The sequence below is a fragment of the Neofelis nebulosa genome, chromosome 4 (genome assembly GCF_028018385.1).
Source record: "Neofelis nebulosa isolate mNeoNeb1 chromosome 4, mNeoNeb1.pri, whole genome shotgun sequence".
Lineage (NCBI taxonomy): Eukaryota > Metazoa > Chordata > Mammalia > Carnivora > Felidae > Neofelis > Neofelis nebulosa.
Window position 1 is genome coordinate 77,048,991 of NC_080785.1, and position 13,746 is coordinate 77,062,736.

The 13,746-nt window shown below is 34.7% G+C and overlaps 1 protein-coding gene and 1 pseudogene across 1 annotated transcript in view; both read right to left on the bottom strand.

The window, feature by feature from the left end:
- ZNF804B (zinc finger protein 804B) overlaps window positions 1–13,746 on the bottom strand; it is a 512,004-nt gene that overhangs the window by 334,622 nt on the left and 163,636 nt on the right. The gene's annotated exons all lie outside the window — the stretch shown is intronic.
- On the bottom strand, window positions 496–714 carry LOC131511283 (U2 spliceosomal RNA; annotated as a pseudogene).

The following is a 13,746-nucleotide window of genomic DNA, read 5'->3' on the forward strand; positions in this document are numbered from 1 at the left end:
GAGGCTTGCAGAGGGTCATTTTCTTGTGGCGTCCTCACATAATGTTTCCTCCGTGAGCACAATTTCCTGGCGTCCCTTTGTAAAATTTCCTCTTCTTTTTTTTTTGTTTTAGTTTTTCTAATGTTTTATTTATTTTTGAGAGAAAGAGTGTGAGTGGGGGAGGAGCAGAAAGAAAGGGAGACACAGAATCTGACGCAGGCTCCAGGCTCTGAGCTGTCAGCACAGAGCCCGATGTGGAGCTCAAACTCACGGATGTGAGATCATGACCTGGGCCAAAGTCGGACGCTTAAAGGACTGAGCCACCTAGGCGATCCTCGGGATTCTCTTCTGATAAGGACGCTGGTCAGGTTGGATTAGGGCCTAACCTAATGACCTCCTTGTAATGTAATCACCTGTTTAAAGACTTTATCTCCAAACAGTTACATGCTGAGGTGCTAGGTGTTAGGAGGGACATGAAGTCAGCCCAACGTGGCAGAAAGCACCAGTCTCTCATATGGGTGGCACCCTGGCATGGCAGGATCCATGTCTAAGCCATGTATAAGTGATGATGGCCTCAGAACAGAGCAGAGAAGTGGCCAGGATACTCATACACAGCTACAAAACCTATTTATTGCTTAAAGTATTACTGATGTGAGACAAAGGAATCATAAACAATATTCACAGGCAGATCATTGGTAACTACACTTGATCTTAGCCAAAAGGCCGAGAAGCGATAGATCATTGGTAACTAATGTTAAGCAGTACCTATATACATAAGGATTTGTGAAGAAAAGAAATGTAGATCCATAGTATAGTCCTAGGTCAGTTTTTTTACAAGTTATGTGAAAGATTTTAGTGACTTTCAGATATTGTTTAAAACCATAGTTATCACTCATTATACAAAAAAAAAATATTTTACTCATCAAACCTGAAGTATTTACTGCACAAGGCAGAGTTTCAGATGCTGGTTGTACAGGAGTAGACAAAACAAAGACATCCCTGTTCCATGGAGTCTATTGTATAACAGAGATCATGAGCAGAAAGGTAGATATGTATTCACAGTAATGAGAAATACTATTTCTATGAATAAAAATAAAGTTGAATGTAGACAAAGAGTTACAGTAGTGTTATTTTCATCCTAAATAAATGAGGGAGTCATCTGCACCTCTTGTGCAAGAGCTTTCCAAGTGGAGAGTTTAGTGGGTGCCAAGGCTTGGTTGTTTGAGGAATAGTCAAGAATTAGAGTGGTTGGAAGCATGAGCCAGAAGCAGGTAAGATATAACCAAGAAGAAGTAAATGGTGCCTTATTATGAAAAGAATGTATAGGGGAAAAAAATCTTTGCCAAACATGTAACAAATAAAGGGTGTTTTTAGTACATACAGAGCACCTGTGAGATGATGATAAAAGGAACAACTAAGGCATAAGAATAGGCAAGGCAGAGACAGGGAAATCTAATAGAACAATCATAAATGCATGAAAATATCTCCGAGATATCATACAGATAAGGAATTGCAAAATTCAAATAATAATTGGATATGATACTTTTTCACAAATCAGATTATTTTAGAAAAGGAAGAGGGAAGACAAGATAAGAAATGACACTATTAAATGGCAAGAATGCATGTAATGGACAGTCTCACAAATGACCAGTGGAGTTATAAATCACTTTAGTCATTTTTGAAGACAATCCAGCAATCTTTTTTTTTTTAATTTCTTTAATGCTTATTTTATTTTTGAGAGTGAGACAGGGCATAAGCAGGGGAAGGGCAGAGACAGAGGGAGACACAGAATCCGAAGCAGACTCCAGGCTCTGAGCCATCAGCACAGAGCCCGATGTGGGACTCAAACTCACTGAACTGTGAGATCATGACCTGAGCCAAAGTCGGACACCTAACTGACTGAGCCACCCAGGCCCCAATCTAGCAATCTTTTAAAAGTATACATATCATCTGGCCTAGCAACTCAATTCTTGGAAATCTACCCTAGAAGAAAAGTGTACCAATTTGAAAGTTATCTCTTGAAACATCATTTGTAGTAGCAAAGCAAAAACACAGCTAGAAACAACACAAATGTGTATCTCCAGAACAGCCACATAAATCATGGTACATTCAACTTATGAAATACTATACAAATGCTTAAAATAATGTTTTAATTGTTTCTATTAACCTAGAGGAATATCTATGATATCTTAAACACACAAAGAAAACTTATCTGCTACAACCCTTAGTAAAATAAACTTAAAGATACTTCCATTTTATATATTTCTATACTTATTTCTATATGTTTGTATAAGGATAGACTAAGGTGGAAGAATATATACTATGCTGGTTATATTTATTTCTTCAGACAGAAAATGAGGAAGATGATAAAATTAATCACTATTAATTTTTTTAAGTTTTAATTTAAATTCCAGTTAGTTAACATGCAACATGATATTCGTTTCAGGTGTACAATATAGTGATTCAATGCTTCTATACAACACCTGGTGCTCATCACAAGTGCATTGCTTAATTCCCATCACCTTTTTAACCCATCCCCACCACCACCTCCCTTCTGGTAACAATCAATTTGTTCTCTATAGTTTAAGAGTCTGTTCCTTGGTTTGCCTCCCTCTCTCTTTTTCCTCCTATTCTTATTCCACAAATAAGTGAAATCATTCAATATTTGTCTTTCTCTGCAGACTTATTTTGCTTAATATAAAACTCAACACCCGAAAAATTACTAATCGAACTAAAAAATGGGCAGAAAATATAAATAGATATTTTTCCAAAGAAGACATACAGATGGCTGACAGACACGTGAAAAAAATGCTCAACATCATGGATCACCAGGGAAATACAAATCAAAACTACAATGAGATATCACTCACACCTCTCAGAATGGCTAAAATCAGCAACACAAGAAACAAAAGGTCTTGGCGAGGATGTGAAGGCAGGGGAACACTCTTGCACTGTTAGTGGGAATGTAAACTGGTGCAGCCACTCTGGAAAAGAGTATAGAGTTTCCCCAAAAAGTTAAAAATAAAACTACTATACAATCCAACAATTGCACTCCTAGATATTGACCCAAAGAACACAAAAATACTAATTCAAAGATATACATGAACACCAATGTTTATAGCAGCATTATCTATAAGAGCCAAAATATGGAAACAGCCCAAGTGTCCATCAACTGATAAAGAAGATGTGGTATACACACGCACACGCGCACACACACATGCACGCACGCACGCGCACACACACACACACTGTAATATTACTCACCCATAACAAAGGAATGAACTCTTGCCGTGTGCAACAATACAGATGGAGCAAGGGACTACTATGCTAATCACTATCATTTTTTAAATCAAAGTAAAATATGTTTTCAAGAGACATTTGCACTGAATTATATCCTTTCAAGAGACTTAAGAAGGAAAACATTTCAACCATATTTCTGTTTCCATGGCATGCCGTACAACTAGATTGAACATTGCAGTAAACTGATCATTTTGAACAAGTTAGTTACTTTGTCTTAGATAAATGCAACCATAAGTATCTAAATATAAAAGAGGGGTACATGACTTTTCCATTTATTCTGACAGAAGAAAATTTAGAAGACAATTGTCCATAATTGACCAGTGTGAATCTAGTTTTTTTTAAAATAAAACCCACCAATAAACAGAGTGTAATATGGAAATGGACTTAATGGTATCTATATCCACTGATAGGAAATTATTATCAGGCAGTCCTATGGCAAAGACCCAAGATGGCATTATAGATGTCTATATGCTCTCTTATGTACAAACACAGTAATGAACACGTTCTCTCTCTCAGATCTCTTTATGATGTGGGTCATCTCGTGTCATCCATGATGCCATAACAGAAAGCCTGCATCCATCTTATCTTTGTTTTCAGATACCAGTAATGAGATTGTAATATTCTGAACCTTGTAATTAAATGAGAATACAAAATGATGATGGACAGGAAATCTACAGAATATAAAGTGCTTCTCTGTGAGTTACTTTGTCCTTGATAAGTACCTAATCTATTAGAATCGGATGTGGTTTAAAATAATGCAGTTTTGGGGCGCCTGGGTGGCGCAGTCGGTTAAGCGTCGGACTTCAGCCAGGTCACGATCTCGCGGTCCGTGAGTTCGAGCCCCGCGTCAGGCTCTGGGCTGATGGCTCGGAGCCTGGAGCCTGTTTCCGATTCTGTGTCTCCCTCTCTCTCTGCCCCTCCCCCGTTCATGCTCTGTCTCTCTCTGTCCCAAAAATAAATAAAAAACGTTGAAAAAAAAATTAAAAAAAAAAAAAAAACGTAAAAAAAAAATAATGCAGTTTTACTTGGCAATGAGAAAGAATGAAATCTGGCCATTTGCAGCAACGTAGATGCAACTGGAAGGTATTATGCTAAGTGAAATAAGTCAGTAAGAGAAAGACAGATACCATATGTTTTCTTTTTTTTTAATTTTTTTAATGTTTTCACTCATAGGTGGATCTTGAGAAACTTAACAGAAGACTATGGGGGAGGGGAAGGGAGAAAAAAGTTACAGAGAGAGACGGAGACAAACCATAAGAGATTCTTTAATACTGAGAACAAACTGAGGGTTGATGGGGGGTGGGGGAGAGGGGAAAGTGGGTAATGGGCATTGAGGAGGGCACCTGTTGGGATGAGCAGTGGGTGTTGTATGGAAACCAATTTGTCAATAAATTATATTTAAAAAATTAAAAAAAATAAAATAAAATAATGCTGTTTTATATGTCCTTTTTCGATACTCAAATATTTTTTTCTTTCTAATTTCAGAAATATGAGATGGGTAACGTGCATCTAATTTATTATAAGGCCATATTGAATTTATTTTTTTCCTCAAACTATAATTGAAAGCAAAAGACTTTTAATCAGCCTTTTAATCAATCCATTGCTCTCATGAAAATAACAATTGTATAAAAGATTGATTGCTGTCATGTTGGTGGTCATAAGGATCACACTATACACATTTCACAAACTATACAACATATTTATCCATGAGGCAAGTTAGAAAAAAATATTAATTGGAATTAAAATCAGTGTTATTTCTTACAGGATTTGAGAAGAATTACTTTTGTGACATGAATGTCATTTTATACATATATATGTATACATATGAATTATACAGATACCTCAACTCTCCTACCGTCTTATCATAATAATTTTAGAACTACAACAGTCTAGTAAACATTCTTAAAAAGTGAAGTTTCAAGGGCTAGACCGACTTCAGAATTGATAGTTCAGATGACCATACGATAAAGTTAAAGGGACAGTGGGTCTTGTAGCTAAAATATCAGGGAGAACCATTTTCAAATCATTATATCTGAGAAATGTGACAGTGTCCAGTAACAACCGTTGATAAACTATTCCCATGGTAAAGAAAAATAGTGAGTTCTAAATGCACACCTCATGCTTTACTTAGGATCTTAAAATACAAACAGACAGTAACAGGATAGCAAAAACAGACGGGGTGGGGAGATTCTGAAACTTGTTGATCTTCAAGCTCTATCATAATCTCGTGCCACATCTTTCTCACTACAGACTGTTCACAGAAGGTACCACCCAAGCAGGTGTTCAGAAATGAGTTAGAAGTGTCAACTTTGAATAGCATGCATTTTCTTTTAGAGTGTTTGGCATTTTTTAGACTTTAAATTCTTCTTTACTCAGTGAAGGGCAGTGAATTCTGTATCAGTGGAAACCAACTCCAAATTTGAAAAACGTTGCTACTAAAAGAGAGCCGTATCTCCAAATGATATCCTCACTGTCATCTTGTTACATCATATTTATTCTTAAATTTATATCTTCTTCCCTAGAAAGAAAGGTCTTTATCAACTAGTGTGTGATTCATGTCTCTATCTGTTACTGGGGGCACTTATAAGAATAAGAGAAGGCAGGTTGACCTGGTCTAATCTTCTCATAAACGTGCTGGTAACTGAACTCCCAGAAGCAAACAAATAGCATGTGTTAGGAGGAGAGTCCTAATCCATGAAAATCTTTTGGTAGGTGGTCCATGGATCGGAATTTCTAGATTTCATCTGGGAAGCAAACCCAGAATATATGGACTTACGAAGTATGACCCCTACAAATGTCACACAAGCTATACAATTATTTGTGTATAAAAAAAAAAGATGTTTCATTGTCCAAGATGGTCTCTGCTGAATGAAGCAAACCACATACTTCACATAGATACATATATTATTCTGGGCCAGAAAGCGCATCTGATGGGAGAAGGAAGGACCTTAAGAGCTAAGCATGGAGTCCTAGAGACCTCCAGGATTTACCCATGTCTCTCAATTGTTTCTATCTTATAAATTACTAGCAAACTTGAATATTTAACTTGACCATCCACCTCTGTGTTAAATCATTCCTCCTCTTCCACCAGCTGCTTATTTCCTTCTCTATCCTTACCTTATCCATCTACTAGTTCTTAAGCACCATCTAATCCCCCCATCATTTCACCTCACGCTCACCCTTCTCTGATAGAACAGAATCTTAACAACGTTGTACAGCCAAAAAGGCCTTAGTGACCATATAATTCAGTTTCCTCATTTTATCAATGAGGATACTGGTCCCTAGAAAAAGTGTGTGACCTATGATGATAATTTCAAGTACAGAGCTTTACACATGATTTGTAGCTCTTGTTAACCACGGACTTTGAAAATTTATTCTCTGTTGATTTGGGTTTGCATGCAAATATTTACGTATCTCATGTCTTTAGACTATGATATCTTATATAGGAACTACATCTATTTAATTTTTATTGTTCACAGACAATTATATATCTACAATAAAATGTTCAATAAATATATATGCAGATGAATGAATGAAAAATTTTCTTGATCTATAAAATGAGTTTTGACTAGATTTTGGACTGCGTACTTAAATAATCATCAAGGAGCGCCTGGGTGGCTGTCGGTTGAGCGTCCGACTTCGGCTCAGGTTATGATCTCATGGTCTGTGGGTTCGAGCCCTGTGACAGACTCTGTGCTGACAGCTCAGAGCCTGAAATCTGCTTTGGATTCTGTGTCTCCCTCTCTCTCTGCCCCTCCCCAACTCATGCTCTGTCTCTCTCTCTCTGTCAAAAATAAATAAACATTAAAAAAAATCATCATAAAATCCCCAAGTAATTTCTAGTAAAGTTCAGTTTTTGAGTTTTTTTTCCCAGTTTTCTCTTCCCAGCTTCCTCCTCCTGCATGCAACATACTCACTTCCTCCAAGTAGATTAAATTCAATAGATTGTGGTAGAGCCTGACAATGTTTTATTTTATAATACCTCAGGATATTCTGATGATGAACCAGGTTTAAGAGCAAATGAACTAGCTGATTCAATAAGCTGGCTTCTAAGATTAAATTTAAGATTTATCTGATTTACTTATGGAAGAAAGTATTCACTAATGTAGTGGTTTATTCTACACTACGTGCTATTTATAAAATGTGTTTCACTCATGAGGATCTTCAGATAAACTAATATAAGAATTTTTATTATAAAATAAAATATTTTATAAAATATTATAGAATAAAAATATTTTAAGTTTATTTATTTATTTTGAGATAGAGAAAGAGACAGAGAGAAAGCACAAGTAGGGGAGAGGTAGAGACAGAGAATCAAGCTAAAAATGGAGCCTGACGTGGGGCTCGATCTCATGATTGTGAGATCATGACATGAAACAAAACCACAAGTCAGACACTTAACCAACTAAGCCCTAGGTCCCCGTGATTACAAATAAAATCTTAAATGTGAATTTCCTATTGAAAATAGGTTAGAAACACCATCTATATATAATATATTTGCTTTAGGATTTATAGTAAGAGATATAATATAAATAGTTATTATGTTATATTCAAGGGAAGGATTAAATGTTTTCCTGAAGTTTGTAAGTTATGCTTGTTTCCTCTTACTTAATCTGCTATATGTAGGGCTGGGGGTGATTTGATCTTTGTCATATCTGAACCTATGAAGTATATTTCCTATACGAATGTTGCTGAACATCTATTAAAATTATGGTTTCCTTTTTATTAGGCCCATAAGAGAAATATCTCTTATGTTTTGGTATTTCTAGATAACTGGTTTGTTTTGATTTGGTGAGTAGAATAGAACAATGGATCCTATTTCTCAGTCACACTATTCCCTAGGGAACTAAGAGTTAAATATAAGGCTCACCTCCAGCAAAAGTAAGCACTTTTCGGCAGGCATGTGTTTTGCTAACTTCCCTCCTTGTAACCACATTTCTGTATCCTCTAGATTTCTTCCTATACTTACCTTTTCTCATTTAGTAACATAATTTTGCATACTGCCTTGAACACTTGTAGAATAAATAGTACAAGGACAAATAAATTCATTTATTGCAAGAGTCTATCAGAGACTGTATCTGAAAACCAACTTTTGGTTCAGTTATCACAATGAACTGTAATCTAACTCATTTGGGAGTCAGCCCCACAGAAATGACCTCCCCCACCAGATCAAAAGGTGGCTGTAGCCATTTAACACACAATCTTGAAAGTTACTAGGTGAATGTTAGTAGTAATGTTATATTAGTAGTAACAATCTTTGACATGATTCCAGTTATGTACAACTAATACTCTAAAACCAGGAGCTAATTTCCAGCTGAATTATTATTACTCCTTCTGAATTATTATTAGTACACTTTTATACACTGAACTTTCTAAATTACAAGAAAATTATTAAGGAGGATCCTAATTTATGATTATTTTTTAAAATAGTTCTAGATATTAAAGTTTTTTGAGAAACCTTCTGTGCTAACTTTAATACTCATGAGAGTTTTCTGTTAGTGATTGGAAGTAATGCCTTCCTTTATTAGGCTTGAATTGTATTTATCTAAAGTTCTTCTTTCTACATCTGTCAGGCTTCCTTCATAACATGCAGGCAAAAGCTTTTGGATGTTTTCTTTTTTGAACTGCTTTGAAGGATAGACCTTCACCTCTGGTGGGTTCTGTACTTAACACATGTCTGAGTGCAAATTCAACTACTTTTCTTCTCTACTGATCTGTGTAATGATTAGGATATAGGAGGTCCTGACTGACATTTAGAATGAGGCATGTCTTCGAATTTAGGCTGTTAATCAGAATTATTACACTAGGGAAATCTATTACTTTTGCAGTTTAGGTAATGCTATGATAGAAGTGTATCTGGATCACAGATTCGGAGTCAGTCTAGGACCAGATCTATGTGACACAGGAAATAGACTATACTAAAACCACTTTCATTCAATTTTCAAATTTTGGAGTCACAGGAATAAAAATATAGCTCCTTGTGAGCCAATATAACAATTTTCTTCAAAATAATACTCATTCTCTTGCCATATATATACTTAGCATAATCTTAAATTTTGTACCGAGAGCGCTTCTTTTGTAAGGGACCAAATGATGCTGAAATGCTATGCTTTAAGAATACTGTCTTTCCCAATATATAGGATATTAACACTCTTTTGTTCCCAAGTACAACATCCTTTTCTGGTTAATAATTGAACTTGACTTCCATTTTCTCATGCATCACTAACATTTATTTTCCTCTCTATTTCAGCGATTGAATCTGTTTCATATTACCCAGTGCCTAAGTCGTAATTATTTTAAGATTTTTTATTTCACTACATTTATTTGTAAGCAATTATGGCTTTTAAAAACATCAACTGGTTTATAAGAATAAGCTCTTTCCAACATTCTCCAAGCACAGAAAGGCCCTAGAAATATAGATAATAGAAATTCAAATGATAACTCCATATTTATACTTAAATATGAAGCTCTAAGGTGAAATATAACATATCCATAGATAATAAATAATATGACTGAGTTTTGAAAGCTGCACAATGTTAAGATCCCCTCCCCCAAATTAAGCACCATCTTAACTAACTTGATTTTCACAACCCAAGTCAACTAAAAAATTTCATTCCTCTGTTTGCCTTTTGCTGGGTCTCATATATTCCTTTGGTGTGTTTCAATTGCTTTCTATAAGAAATATAGCTAGAGAATTCACTATAAATATATATATATATATATATATATATATATATATATATACACCCAAGTTCACAGAGAAACACTTGTTTAACTAAAGAATCAGGAAGAATCCCTATTTTCTCCCTAGACCTTACACATAGAAGCCACGGAGCATTTCAAGATGAAATACAAATTCATCTTGACTTACCAATGTATGTACAACCAGTCTAACTTCACTGTGGAAACACAGTGTTGGATGCCTGGTCTCATTAATTACATTAACTTTTGAATAAGAAGAGGCATGAATGACACTGTACAATTCATTTTTCATCATGAGATTTTAAATCTTAGTGCACAATTTCATTTTAATGTAAACCTTCTCCATAATTATTGAAAATTGAAGTAGGATTCTAGGAAACAAGACACTCTTACTTCTCAGCCCTGCTCAGAAAGTAGAGCAATAACTCATGCAAAGAATCATTATGAAATTTAATGTAACAGATATCCCTGGAATGAATCAGTCAGTGATGCTCCTGAATTTTGACTTGCTACTGAGAGATCGAAAATCTCCTCATCATAACTGAATCCAAAAAAAAATCCACTACAAACACAATAGCTTATATAATTCAAATATTGCCAATAATTCTAATATTTTATTACTTCTTTAAAAGCACATGTCAATGGGGGCACCTGAGTGGCTCAGTTGCTTACGCGACTGACTCTTGATTTCAGCTCAGGTCATGATCTCACAGTTCCCAAGCTTGAGCCCTGAATCAGGCAATGCGCTGGCAGCATGGAGCTGGCTTGGGATTCTCTCCATCCCTCTCTCTCTCTCTCTCTCTCTCTCTGTCCCTCCCCCATTCGCGCTGTCTCTATCTCTCTCAAAATAAATAAATAAAGCTTTTTTTTAAAAGAAAAATCACATGCCAATGGATTCTCACATTTCTTTAAAAGGATTTACTGAACTAAGAAACCAGAGCTAGGATTCCCTAACCGTTCCTGTTGTCCTTCCTGTGCCACATTAACAGCACTGCTGATGGTTATCTGGCTGAGTCTCAAAATGTGCTAAGTGAAGGAAAATTCTATTATCTTTCCGAGAGAAAATTATTCTCTATTATTACTCAAGTTTCATTACCAAGGTAGTGTTTGCTGATAATAATGCCAGTGTATCTTTTTACCTTAACTTATCTTTATTATTTTGAGGTAAATAAATCTCAAATTAATCATTTCTTCCCTTAAATGGTACTGTCTGCTCAAACAGATATTGACTAATTTTGAATTCTCCTACTCATTTCCTGATCTATGTATTCTGAACAACTCTCATCTTTAAATTATCTCTGGATTTCTCTCAATTTGCTCACAAATTTCTTCTAATTAAAAAGTAGAACAGAATGGAAGAAGTGGCAGAAGGTTTTCAGAGCAATATCCCCAAATCCCGTGGCAAGGAACTACCCACCCACACTTTTTTGTAGTATAGCATCAAAAGTTAGTACTCAGAGATTACATTGAGCTTGGCAATCTTGATGCGATTTGCAAGATCCTCAGAAAATATTTAATAATCATCATTTTACTAAAGAAATAGTTGAGTATGTATGAGAGTGGTATAATGGGTGTCACTCTATTCTGAGAACAGAATCTTGGTCTCCTGATTCCAAAGATGCACTTAAAAAGCACAAGCTGTTGAATCTCTTATTTCCATTTGAATCAAAGAATATACCAGACACTATGGTATACACAACTGTAGAAGATCCATAACAGAAATGTTCAACCGTATTTTCCATATCTCAACATGTGTAGTTGTAGCCTTTGTACAAACATTAGCATTTTAACATGCTCCAACAGCAATGTCACTACTGTGTTCAGTGTGCTCAGATCATTTAAATACTAATTTATTTATAGCACATTGTATCTCAGCTAGTGTTGTCAGGTGAAGAATCTAGGCCTGAATATTTGAACAAATAATTTCCCACTGAAAACACTAAAAACAGTATATTACAAATCATAAATATACATATACCCTTACTATGAGTCATACCATATTTCTTCCAAAACGATACTGCATAATTTTCTTAAATTCTGAGTAGATGTTGGTGATTCATAATGCAACATGTGTCTTAAAATATAGAGTATTCTGTTTTATAATGTAACATACTAAAGTGTTACTAGATGAAGGACTCTAACATTCCAATGTTATTATGACAGAAATAAAAGGCACAGAAAAATATGATATAATCTAATTTGTATATATTAAGTAGGCATTCCTCTAGACTTCTAAAGAGCAAAAGACAAAGAGTAGTGCTTGATGTTTACACTTTATTCTATAGACTCAAAGACATAATTGCCACCAATCTCTAATTTTTCTTTGTCAAAGGAAGGCTACCATGATGCATGGAATCCAGGCAGGCCAGGAGCAACAGAGCACAGTGACACAATTATAGTCAGTTGGTATCACAGGCATTGCTTTCATTACCAATATCATTATGACACATTATAATGTATGAGATGCTCAGAAAATACCTTATACCTACCATTTACATAAGAAATTCTTGAGTATTTACGAGAGTTAATGATCATAATTCATTCATACTTAGGAGGTGAGTTTTGACTGTTCAAATCTGAGCTGTCTATTTTGACTCAATATTTGATACAACTTTCACAAAGAGACTGGGATCTACTTCTATACATTAATTTTTATATAAATAACAGAATATATAAACTCAGTTGCCTCCCATATTCTTCCTCCCAAAGTCAAAAAGGCCTTTGAAGTCAGGACAGCTCCATAACTTTTCCTATAAAAGAGCTTTCACTTTAAATGACCGTCTGTTTTTTAAGCCCAGAGAAATATTTTTCTTTCTTTACAAAATAAATTTAAAAGGATTTATAATCTTAAATGTATGCATTCCAAATATATGTTATTGGAGCCATATGAATTATTTTGATGCCATTAATTAACTAAACATTTTTTTTCTTTTAGTATAGGGCTTAAATTCCTTTATAACATTTTTCGGTATATTAAATATATTACATCATAGGCTTCCTGCAGTACTCATATTTTTGTGATGAACCTATAATTTCAGCAAGTGTCTAATTTGGGTAATGCATCTTAAATACTACCGTTAAATAAGTAACTACATTCCTATTCTTTCAACTCTTCTCTATTTTAAATATAACACTATTTGAATTTTTTCCAGATTTTTTTTCTGGATCATATTGTGAAGTTCCAACTATTGAAAATAATTCAGTGTCCATTAACCTGCACCTCAGGATTCAATTCCTGCAAGGTCCTAAAATATAAAAGGTAAATTTGAAACAAAAAATCTATTTCTGAAAATTAAATAATTCATAAATAGATACCTAATATAATTTTCTTCCATTACTCTTACCTTCCATTAATAAATGCATAGGCCATTTCAGCCATTAAATTTAGCTATGTAATTTGTTCATAATGTGTACTCATTTTTAATTTTCTGGTTATGGTGGAATAGAATCTCTACTGGGAACATTTGTCCAAGAGCATTTCATGCATAATCAGTAGCGTTTTAATATGTCACTGATTCTGTTTGTGACAATATGCACTTTGGGAATTTAGAATTCACAAAACAACATTGCTAATCAGAGCAGGTAAAATTATTGGCAGTATTTAACGTAAGGACATGTACCTGGAAAATGTATTGTCAGGAAGTTATTCTATTAAAATAAACATCAGTGGTAGTAGAAACTCCTATTAAAGATAAGCAAGTTATTTTTCTTTTTAAAAAAAAATTTAATGTTTATTTATTTTTGAGAGAGAGAGAGAAAGAGAGA